This window comes from Felis catus, chromosome A2, assembly GCF_018350175.1.
Source record: "Felis catus isolate Fca126 chromosome A2, F.catus_Fca126_mat1.0, whole genome shotgun sequence".
Lineage (NCBI taxonomy): Eukaryota > Metazoa > Chordata > Mammalia > Carnivora > Felidae > Felis > Felis catus.
The window spans coordinates 141,672,356-141,684,622 of record NC_058369.1 but is presented as its reverse complement, the minus strand read 5'-3'; the positions used below and the strand labels follow the sequence as shown (position 1 = coordinate 141,684,622).

The window sequence follows — 12,267 nt, the reverse complement described above, 5'->3', positions numbered from 1 at the left end:
AAAATATTGGCAAAGCCATTAACAGTAGACAAAAAATTAAAGTACAAAAAATGTCTATGCATGTTTTGGGAATAGCTGTGGTTTTAAAGCAGCAGTGTGCTTAGTGACTTGAGAAACAGTTTTAATATTCTCTCATTGCAAAAAAAATACTATCATATACAATGTCTGTTGCAGACAATAAGGCTGAGTGGGTGTTTTGTGAGCTAATAGGATGCCAAAGAATTATAAAAAGATTTCTGATTTCTTAATGCTGTTTTTCCTCTAGATTTGCTTCTCTTTTCTCTCAAGGTTTCCTGGCCTGCGAATTCATATACTAGTTTTAGCATTTCAAGAGGAAACTGTAAAATTTCTATTAGGGGCATCTCTCTGGGCGACATAATTTTAATGAAGTATAAAGTAAGTTCAGTATGGAGACAATTGCCTGGCAATTTTTTCCCTCCCAGTTATTTTAAATAATTTATTTTCAATATGTGGTAATGAACCAAATGTGCTTTTATAAAAAACTTTAACCTTTTAAGTGGTATTATTTGAAAGCTTCTTTTTTGCCCAGTTTTCTAAATTGTAGGCCAAATAGTGTTTTTATTCTATCTCCATGATTTTCTTTCTCCATTTGGTTTCTTTTTATAAAATAAGTAAATAATCTTTTTATGTGTCTAGAATACTGACACAATCCACCTCTGCGTGATTTAATAAAACATTTTTTGTTTCACTTCATTGAAACCTCAGATTATCAAGAGGACCAGAATCAGAGTTCAAAAAACTACGTCTGGGCGCCTGGGTGGCTCAGTCAGTTGGACGTCTGCCTTCCATTTGGGTCATGTTCTCGCGGTTTATAGGTTTGAGCCCTATGTTGGACTCACTGCTGTCCGCATGGGGTCCACTTCAGATCCTCTGTCCCCCTATCTCTCTGCCCCTTCCCCACTTGATCTGTCTCCAAAATGAATAAACATTTTTTTTAAAGTATGACTGTTTGGTTGGAGAATGTTGTACCTGAAAAAAACATGCAATCATCTAGTTCAATTTTTTAATGTTCGTAATTTATAGACTGAGGATGTGGAAGATTGATTGTCTTTTCTACAAGTAACCCAGCTGGTTAGAGACAGAGAGTGCTGTAATACCCAGGACCATGAGCTCCCTTCCATGCTGCCTCCCATCCAAACAGTGTGAGCTCTAGAAATGTAGGAAATATAAAATAGATTTTCCTAGTTAAGCAAATATTCTATTAAGCCAGTATTCTAGAAAGACGCTTTTGAACTTTTTCTAGTTAACTCATAATTAAGCATAGATTTACCTTTAGATCTTAAAGCATCATTTAAAATACATTAGTTTGCTTTTCTACTATAATAATAATAGGTGCAATTTAACCCTTCTTTGTCATATGATCTTAACTGCTTCTGATTCGTCATCTTAAACATAAATGATGACATATAACAGGAAAGTATTATTGTATAAGGTAACCAAATAAATGTTTGTATTTAACTTGTATTCGAGTTCCATGCAACTGAGTTAGCCAACTTAGGGTTTCTGCCTCTCAGTTTACAGGTGTGGAAAATGGAGATCATACCTGTTTTGATTTCTTTGTGGGATTTCTCAGTGTAAAGGAGATGATCTACGTGAAGATGTTCTTTATTTTTTTTTTAAGTTTATTTATTGAGAAAGAGAGAGAGAGAGAGAGAGAATTCCAAGCAGGCTGCATGCTATCCACACAGAGCCCAATGTGGGGCTTGATCCCACGAACCATGAGATCATGACCTAAGCTGAAACCAAGAGTTGGACGCTTAACCAACTGAGCCACCCAGGTGCTCCGTGAAGATTTTCTTTAAATTATAAAGTATTATAAAATTATAAATGGGGATGTATCCAGGGATGGCTATTTGGCCAGTTTTCCAGAGCCACTTGAATAAATTCACCATGATACAGGGTTTAGCTCTCCACCTTTGCATAGGCAGAAACCCATACTAACTAAACTCAAAAGCTAATTTCAAAAAACGCTGATCTAAACCAGGAAAAAAATTCCTTAGTTTTCGTAATCAAAGTGTTCATATTCCCCCTCTAGCACATCACCTTTCTGGTGTCAGGCAAGAATCTTGTAAAGGGAAGAAGGCAAGGCAACCTTGTAAAGAGGAAATGACTTTCGTCATTTACAAAATACATTAGAGTGCAGTGGTTCTTTTTTTTTTAAATATGTTTAAATTATTATTCTCTTTCTCTCTCTCCACACACATACATATGTACATAAAATTGTTTCTGAACCATTGAGAGTAGGTTGCACACATCATGACCTTTATCGCTTAATACTTCAGTGTATATTTCCTAAGAACAAGGATATTCTCTTACATAATCTTTAGTACAGTTATCAAATGCAAGAAATTTAACATTGATATAATACTTTACTATTCATGATCCAAGTTTGTCATTGGCCCCAATAATTAACTTTTTAATGATTTTTCTCCCCATCAGTCAAGGCTCATGTGTTGCATTTAGTTGTCATGGTTCTAGTTCCCTTTAATCTGCAGCAGTTCTTCAGTCTTTCTTTGTCCTTTTTGACACTGAAATTTTTAATGAACATAGGCCAGGTTTTTCTTCTTTCTAAATTTCTCCTTCTCTCTTTTTCTTCAGAGAACGCTTCTTGTTTTAGGTTTGTCTGATGTTTCCTCATGATTGGATTCAGGTTATGTGTGTCTGGCATGAATCTACGTTCCACTACTGATAATAGTGTCCTTCTTAGGATGCCCTATGTGGAGGTACCCTTCATTGGTGATAATTAATTTTGATCTCCTGATCAAGGTGTTACTTTGCTTCTCTCCTGGATAGATACTATTTTCCCTTTGGAACTCATAAGCAATCTGTGGGGAGACACTTTAAGACCAAATTTTGCTCCTCATTAAACATTCTCCCCATTTATCATACACTGAGGGTTCTTGTCTGGACCATTTTCAGGTTGCAGTGATGGCAAATCTTAAGTGGTTGCTTAAAGAGTGTGGTGGTTCTTGTAAGAGATACTTTATCCAAGCCAGGATACACCCAATGAATCCTCTTCACCTCCCCAACAGTAGGCAACTTTTTGATGACTTTCCCCTGCACAGCGTTGGCTAGACGTTGCCAGCTGCCATCTCTTTCGGCTCCCCTTTAGATGTTCCCGGCTAGCCATCCCTGTTTTTGTTCAGTCTTTCTTCAGACAGGGTAAAATGTAGTTTCTTTCTCTTCTGCTTACTAGCTGCAAACCCATTTCAGACCAGTCTTCCTGTGATTACATCCATTTAAAATTCATTGTTGTTTCCAGACTTTTAAGTCACACATTTAAAGAAAGTTCTTTAGTTAATTTCAGGATAGTTAGTCACATATACTTTTTGAATTTTGCTAGTTTAAAGTTCAAAGGGCCACCTGATTTTTCTTTTTTTCAAGTTCTTGAAAGTCACTTGATTGTCTTGTTCTCATATTACCTGAAGAAGTATTTTTAGACTGATGGCTATTATGAATACCGACAGTTAATGTAGTTATGGTTGATTCTAGAATAAATCCAATATTTTTCTGTTTAATTATTGTCTCCTCCAAAAATTCAGTCCTTAAAAATTGTTCAAAAAGCATACTTTCTAGTCAGTTGGAATTTTGCTTAAAGTATTAATTTCTAAATTAAATTTGGATTTTCCCAGCAGATTAAAAATGAACTATCAAGGCTAAGTATTACATGCCATGGCAAAACCACTGGTAATATGCATATTTTTTTATTTACCTTGTACTTCTCATAGAATTTTCAACCTACAAAATGTCTTGAGGAATATTATTTCAACCAAATCTTCATTTTATCAATGGGGACTCTAAGAGTCAGAGGATTTTGTATCCTGTTTAAGGCAAATCTGAGAATTCCCTTTGCTTATTTGCAGCCGGATCTCTTTTCTTTTCTCCAAAAGTGCTGCCAGTTTCTTATTTCTGGCCTTTAGAACTGATTTTTCAGTGCCCCAAGAAGCTTTTAAAATAGTCTTTGCCTTCATTATTGTTTCCATTAATGAGGACATACAGCAGGGAAAACTTAGCCTAAACTAGGGAGGGGTTTGGCGAAGCCCAGAAAAGCTTTCTGAAGGTGAGTCTTGAGCTTGAGTTTAAAGAATGGTCATTGAAATAAAAAAAAAAGTGGGAAAACTTGTATCTTCTCTTTAAATAGGGTTAGGTGAAGTCCTCCACATGTTCCCCTAGTACTTTAATTTACTTTTCACGACACTTATATCACATTGTATTGTAATTTGCCTACTATATCCCAGGTGGATTATAAATTCAGTCAGAGCTGACACGTGTCTTATTCCTTTGTAGCTACATTACCTGGTACATGATAGGCACTCTATAAATACCCACTGATGTTTGAAGAAATGAATGAATGAACATGGTAAATAAATATAACAAGAGATAACTCTAGGAAAATTATGGCGATAATCCTTTTCCTTTCTGAGAAAACTTCTCAGAGTGACTAACTGTCCCAGTTTGCTTGGAATTGATCTGATAACCTTATTTCAGCTTTCCTAATGTAAACTAGTGTCCTTTTTTTGTAGCTTATTTTGTCCATGTTTTTTTTTTTAATTTTGTACTTTTTGTTGTTGATTTCACTGTTTAAAATGGCCCCTAAGCATAGTGATGAAATGCTGTCTATTTATTATTCCTGAGCACAGGAAGGCTGTGATGTGTCTTAGGCAGAAAATACATGTGTTAGATAAGCTTCGTTCAGGTGTGAGTTATAATGTCATTGGCCATGAGCTCTATGTTAATGAATCAATAATGGGATATATTCAGAGAAAGGAAGATAAAATGTGTTGATCTGTATGTGAGGCCACCCCAGAAAGAGTTAAAGTAATATCTATAGTGTGTAATGTATCTGTGGAAAAGATGGAAAGTGGTCAAATATGGATTCTTGAGATGACAACTCATTTTTTTTAAAGTGCAATTTTGTGAGTCTGAAACCCAAAGAAATTTATGGTCATATTACCCAGGATCAGGAAAATGTTAAACCCCTCTTGACTAGTGTTTTTTAAATAAAAACACACTAAATTAATGATTTTTATGAGAGATATATTAAATAAGGTGTCTTTAAGCAGAAACACACATAAAACAAAGTTATATTCAATTGGTTGGTGAAAATATTGTGGCCAGGGGTTCATAGGAACCTAATTCTGTATCTGCTAGGATCTAGGGTCGGTATTTGCTAATTTAGCATTTGCAGTATCTTTATAAAACATAGCTCCCACAAATTATGAGAATAAGCTGTAGAAATATTCTGACTTTGCAGTAATTTTCAAATTTTCAAATGCTCCAAGGATACTTAATTGGAGTTGAGAGAAGGTTGAGTGAGCGGTATTCTTAAAAGGCACTCTGTGAGTCCTTGTCTGCCTTCCTTATAACAGTTCTGTGTTTCTCTTATATCTAAAAGTTCTGAGTTCTTCCAACTTTTATTGGAAGAAAATAATCTGATGAGTTTTTTAATTAACAATTTAAGAGCCATTGGAATTGAAGATTTCTTAAATATAAGAACTCTTTTAATTCCAGCACTCTGAACTTTAGAATTCTCTTAAATAACTTAAAACCATTTGAGGTAACTTGTTGTTTTCCAATTACCACCTAAAAAATTTTTCTTTTGAGTGATGAGTGATTGTTGCCTTTAAAACAATATTTTACTTTCATGAAAAAATGAAATGTCTCATTGCAGCAAACAAGTTTGGCATGTGGAGTCTCAGCACAGTTAACTACTTTCTAATTACCTTGATGGTGATGAGTCTCAATAGAGAAGTGTTTTGATACCAGTTTTTAAGGATATTAGAATGGCTGTCGTGTTGAAATATGCTTATATTCTGCCAAGGAATCCTAGAACCAAACCGTGCAATCTAAACCAATAAAATCTCTGAACTCTAAAAGCAAACATATTGCACTAAATAATAAGAAATACAAATGACTATTATTGACTAAATGACTAATGACTAACGTTTTCACTTTCCTGTAAAATAGATGACCTGTGGGGCGCCTGGGTGGCTCAGTCGGTTAAGCGTCCAAATTCGGCTCAGATCATGATCTCACTGCTCGTGAGTTCGGGCTCTGTGCTGACAGCTCAGAGCCTGGAGCCTGCTTCACATTCTGTGTCTCCCTCTCTATGCCCCTCCCCTGTTCATGCTCTCTCTCTCTCTCTCTCAAATATAAAATACAACATTAAAAAAAATAGATGACCTATCTCATCCTCTTACCACCTTATTTTTATTTACTTGGCTTTAACTTTTTCCATATCTCATTAACTGATATGATTTACTCCAAGTGAACCCAATGGTTTGGTAAAGGCTTATTTTAATAGTCAGTTTGAAGTATTTTTCAATTAAGTGACATAGGAAATTGTTTCTTTTTACAGATTTTCAAAAGAATTGCGAGATTATAACTGGCATGAACCTAGCAGTTGATTGTGTTATGTATGATCAAAAGACAATTCAATCTCTGATTTTTTTTCCTCATCTTAAGGAACACACTAGATCAACCAAAGGTATATAGTTATTTGTTTTAATGGTTTCTAATTCTTTACAGAGAATTTTGTCAAAGCTCTTTATATCTTTGATATAAATTAAATTTCAAAAAATTGGCCAGCTTCAAAAATGTCCAGGCAGAATAACACAGCCTATTATGAGGATGACTTCTATCACTACTCCTGGAGAAGGGTAGACAGTCAATGGATGCCTTTTGAATGACCATAGGCAACAAGTGAATGGGAACATAAACTTATGACTATATTATTATCACATTATGGTAATATATTCTTTATCTTTTAGCTTGTCTTCTTCTAAAAATGATCAAATTTTAGTGGTTTTTAAAACTGAAACACAAGTTCTGAGTAATAAATCAAAGTAACTAAACTTTTATTACAAAAATAATTCTGTATTATTTCAAGTTTTCATACCTGAACTGTGATATGTTTTGCATGTATCAACTAATTGAAGTCTCACAACAACCCTGTGAAGAAGATGTGAAGTACAGAAATGATGTACTTGCCCAGAGACTCCTACATGGATATCAGAGCTAGTACATGGATACAACCATCCCATTGGTATCATATCAGCTTTTTAATTTATTATTTTTGCTATCGCGTTTAGCCTGTGGGAGTTTTACTCACCAGGTGGATGTTGATAGATGCTTAAAAATAGGATCTGTCCACAGACTGAGGAAGGCTGCTGCAGTTTTGGCCCAGGCCTCAAGGTGTAGGTAGACCTTCGGTGTCTTAGATTTCTATACTTGGGAAGTGTAGATATGATGAGTATTCTACTAGCTGAATGTGAGAATATTGCTCAAGCAGCCAGTTTTGTTTTTTTGTTTGTTTGTTTGTTTGTTTGTTTGGGAATGGGGAAGGAGCAGGATACCATGGATATTGTAGACTCAGTTGACTGTTGGACTAAATTCACTGAGTCAGGCTGAATCAAAGAACACAAACTTCTGCTTTCAGCTAAGAAAATGTTGCATGCTTCCACAGCACAATCCACCAGGAAACCTGAACCCAAAGGCTGTGGCAAAACTTGTGACAATCAAAGACTAATGTTGGCTATATGCAATGAATATTCTACATGGTAGTCTAATAAAATAGCAATTAATATTCTAACATAATAGGAAGTACAGTAGTGGTCCAAGGCAGAGGCAGCAACTCCCTGTCATTGGTGTCCTGGTCTCTTGTCTTAGTGCTTGGTGATCCTTACCATATGGCTCTTAGAATCCATGTTTGCCGCATTGGTACAATATGGTTTCTCAACTTTGAGCCTCACATCAGTGTTTCCAATGGGAAGAAAAATAATAACGTGGTTAGTAAGAAGTACGGATTTTTTTTTTATATGTAATGAAAAGAAATACTAGAAATCCCAAGCAAAATTTTGTTCCTATATCACTGGCCCCTAGTGGCCTCTCGTGGTAATGATATGGCTCCTTCAGTGGAAAAACACCAGGAAATTCAGAAATTTACCTGGAAACAAAGCCAACCTGAAAAACAGGAGGTTCTGTAAACTACAGTGAAGAGGAAAGTGGATATTGAGTAGACAACCACTACATTTGCCATAGTCCATGTTTTTGGATTAGATATCTTTTAGGCTGAAGCAAGTATTCCAATACCTCAGGATCTGAGCACTGGACACCAGCAATGTATAAAGTCCCAGTCTAGGTGCTGAAAGAATTAAAAAAAAAAAAAAAGATGTAGGACTGAACTGACTTTGTGAAGCTTAAAATCTAGTAAGGGCTTAAGATACAACAGCTTTAATAAGATAAGATACTGCATCACAAAAAAAATGTATCTTAAGAATATAAATGTTCAGATGGTCTATGCCCATAAACATTAGTGATTGAAAGAAATAGGTAAATTGACTTTTTCCAGCCTTAATTTCCCTTATAAGTTCTTTCATTTCTCAGGAAATTAGCATAGGTCTCAATGATTCTAGGCACTTTTTTTACTCACTTGAGAAGTACCTAGCATAAATTTGGGGGGAAATCTTATGGAAGATAACTATATTACAGAGAATCTTATCATAGAAAAAAGATATTGATCATAGAAAACAAAATGTAGTTTTCCTTGAGGTAAAAGATAAAAACAAACAATACATTTCCACATTCATTCTGAAATTGGGAGCCTACTTGGAAAGGATGAATAATGTTATTAGAGATAGGAAGATCCCTTGTGGGACTAAAAAGGAAGAAACTTTTTATGTACATTTTATCCAGGGGAAAGTAATGCTGAAGCAACCTGTTGTTAATCTTGCTTCCCCTCAATACTACTGCAATTTATAACTTGATATAGTATTATATTACTCAGTGTTTATTATTGTGGTTAATACATTCTACTGGTAAAAGGGACTCAGTCTTTAATTTCTTCTTTGCTCAAAATCATGGTCATAAGAATTTTCAGAAACTGGTGCATACTTATTCGCGAGATAAATAAAGCTTTACCACCCACTTGAAAACCTATGCTGAATCTTAGTTCTGAGTTCCTGTTTCATAAGGACAAACGTGTGTGAAACTGTGCTTTAATATGTAGGCTGCGGGGTTAGTTTGTTAAGAAGCAATAATTGAAGAAACTGTACTGAAATCATGCATTTCCTAGTTTACCACAGTGTCTACTGCTAAAGGTTTAAAAACCTTTGTTCTACCCCTTAGCAGAAAATGAAAAGAATTATACTAAAATGGAAATAAAGATCTTAAATAGATAAAAGGAGTTACACTATCGGTGACAGTTCTGGAAATAGTCGTCTGGCTTCCTAACCAGTGCTGTAGAACTGTTCTGCTTCCTAATGAGATGGAAAAGAAAGGTACATCTGGGTCAGGAGCCTGGGATCATGCAGTGTTTCATAATGAACAAATAGTATTTGGTTGAGAATTTAAAAGACACATTTAAAGTGAACCCACTACACAATGAGGCTAACTTTGTGTGCCCCAAACATTTTTTTACACATCATAAAACTCTCAAATCATGCTTGTTGAGGTAAGTGATTTCCAGAGACATCCCTGGGAAAACTTTAAAGGAAATTCTGTAAGTATTTTAGGAAGAATATGGAATTATTATGGGGAAATATAGTGGTGGGTATCGCTGTGTTGATGGTTTAACTTTAAGCACCGTGTGCAAGAGTGTGGTATTTATCAAATCTTGCAACAGAATTTCAGGTGAGGATACAGGGAAGTTACCTGGAAGTCTTCAAATCCATGTTCTCTACTTTAACTTCTCTTATTATTTACCTCAAAGTCCTTGGTCTTAATCATATTTTCTTTTAATCAGATTTTACTAAAAATAATTTGGCCACCAAATGAAACTTTGAAATATTTTAGTCCTGGAGAAATGTACTTTAGGAGATAGTAGCTCATCTTTTATTGTGATTCATCGTACCTGATATCAAGTAGGATTCCTACTCTTGACCCTTTCTACTGTGTAATGTGTTTCCCTGAAGAAAAGTCACCAAACAGCATCAACTATTTTCCCACCATGCCTGAGCTCCTTTAGGGGAATGTGTGAGTTTTCTATTGCTGCTATAACAAATTACCACAAACTTAGTGTCTTAAAACAACACAACTATTATCTGATAAACTTTTATAAGATTTATAGTTTTTTAGATTTAGATATAGTTTTATAAGATTTATAGTTTTTTAGATGAAAAGTCTGGCACAAGTTTCACTGGGATAAAATCATGTGTTGGCAGGGCTCCGTTCCTTTCTGGAGGCTTCAAAAGAGAATCTATGTCTTTGGCTTTTCCAAATTCTACAGGACCTCCTGCATTCCTTGTTTCATGGTCCCTTTCCTCCATCTTCAAAGCCAGCAGTGTTGCATCTCATTGACAAGGGTCATGTCTCCCTTCTTCTTCTGCTTCCCTCTAGTAAATTCAAGGACACTTGTGATTAGTTGGGTCACTCAGATGATCCAGGACAGTCTCCTCATCTTAAATATTCTTAACTTAATCCTATCTGCAAAGTCCCTTTTCATGTAAGACAACATATTCACAGGTTCCCGAGAGGAAAACATAGACCTCTATAGGAGGTCCATTATTTTGCTTTCCACAGGGATGTTACCCACAATGCCATCTGATGTTTTACCACTGCACGTCTTAGAGTCTCAATCCCCACCTCTCTTATTTCTTCTTGTTTATGGTCCCTTAAAATTACAATGAACCAGGCCATACTGCGCTGAAGCTGCTTTGTTGAAATAGAAGGTATCGCTTTCCTCATTATTCTTGTTGGTTGAGTTTTTGTTTTCCATCCTTTTCTTGTTACGGTTCAGACATAAATCCCTGAGGGCACTTCTCACCGGTGTTGATCACACTAAAATTCTAATGTTAACCCATTGAACACATGGATTATCTTTGATCTTGACACCTCCACTATCTAGAAGAAACACAATCATTGAGAAGAAACTACAAAATAATAGAAATGAGAGCCAGTTTGAGGAGGAGCTGGAGCAATTACCTCACAAACAGGGCATTTCTTTGTGCCACTATTACTACAAATATTTTGCCAAATAAAAATGTCCTGTGTGTGTAAGAGATGTGTTTCATAATCAAATAAGTTCCAGTGATCCTGCGTGCTATATCTTAGAGATTCATGATGAACATTAGGAGGTAGGAAGGCAGTATAGAATAGTTGTTAAGAGGACAGATTCCAGAGCTGTGTGAATTTGGGCAAGTAACCTAATCTCTCTGAGTCTTAGTTTCCTCACTTATAAAACAGAGGGAGAAAATAAAATGCCTTTATACTGGGATTATTATGACGACTGATGAGTTAGCATTTGTAAAGTCTTTTGAGTGAAAAATTATTATATACTGTTGTGCAAATGTTTATAAAAAAACCAAACATTCGGAGAAAACCTGTTATAAAGTAATCTTAAACTTTATCTTCTAATTCCTAAGTTATGTCTAGCCATGGAACTCTTTTTCCCCCCCAAATAATATCTTTTCACACTCCACAGAAATAATTTTCTACAGAAATCCCCCTATTTTTTTTTAACTGATACAATGCTTTATTTAGTGCTTTTTTAAAAATCAGTCAATATACTTTCCAATTATATTTTGGTCTTTATGTAAGAGGGTACAATTAAACTACAATGTTATGCCACGAGGCAAGGGGTAATGCCCCTTTCTATTAGCTAGCACAGAACATGTAGTTAGTTTTAATTAATATTTGTTAAATAAAAACATTCAAATGAAAGATACTTTTTTTTAAAGACCTTAATTAATGCATACTAACTAACCACTTGCCTTACACCTAAATGTGCTTCTGTTTGCAAATACATAGTTTTGAACAGTAAGAACTTTATTTATGACTCACTTGTAGATTAAAGTATTCATAAACAACTCTGATTTGTTGATTTGGCTTCCAGTTTTCCTTTGCTTTCTTATAATTTTGCTTATGAAACAGGCACCAATGATCACATGTGAGTCGAGAAAGTTTTGTGAGCCAAAGATCAAGTGGATTTGTTACTCCAAATTGGTGTCAATAAGCAAGCAGTTCTATGCTACTTCCATTTTATTTCTGCAACATTATTTGAGTTTGCCTTCACTTAAGCTGAATACCTCTATTGTGAGGTGACAGAAAAATGGCTTCTAAAGTATCCTACTTGGCAAAGTTTTGGATAACAAAACTTTAACTTAACTTAACTTAACTTTCTCATCCCTCTAATTCTGTTATAATTTCTTGTTTGGTCCTTAGCAAAAATGGAGAACAGCTGTTCATTGCCATCTGCTTAAAATTCTTTCACTTATATGAGAACTATTGAATAATCCATCAGAATTTCTT

At 35.1% G+C, this 12,267-nt stretch overlaps 1 long non-coding RNA gene across 1 annotated transcript in view; it reads left to right on the top strand.

Moving 5' to 3' along the window:
• The window catches only part of LOC123384009, a 398,112-nt gene that overhangs the window by 44,570 nt on the left and 341,275 nt on the right, over positions 1-12,267 (top strand). The window contains exons 2-3 of the long non-coding RNA XR_006594491.1: positions 6,380-6,508; positions 6,960-7,066. This is a non-coding gene — a long non-coding RNA (uncharacterized LOC123384009). The remainder of the gene's footprint in view (positions 1-6,379; positions 6,509-6,959; positions 7,067-12,267) is intronic.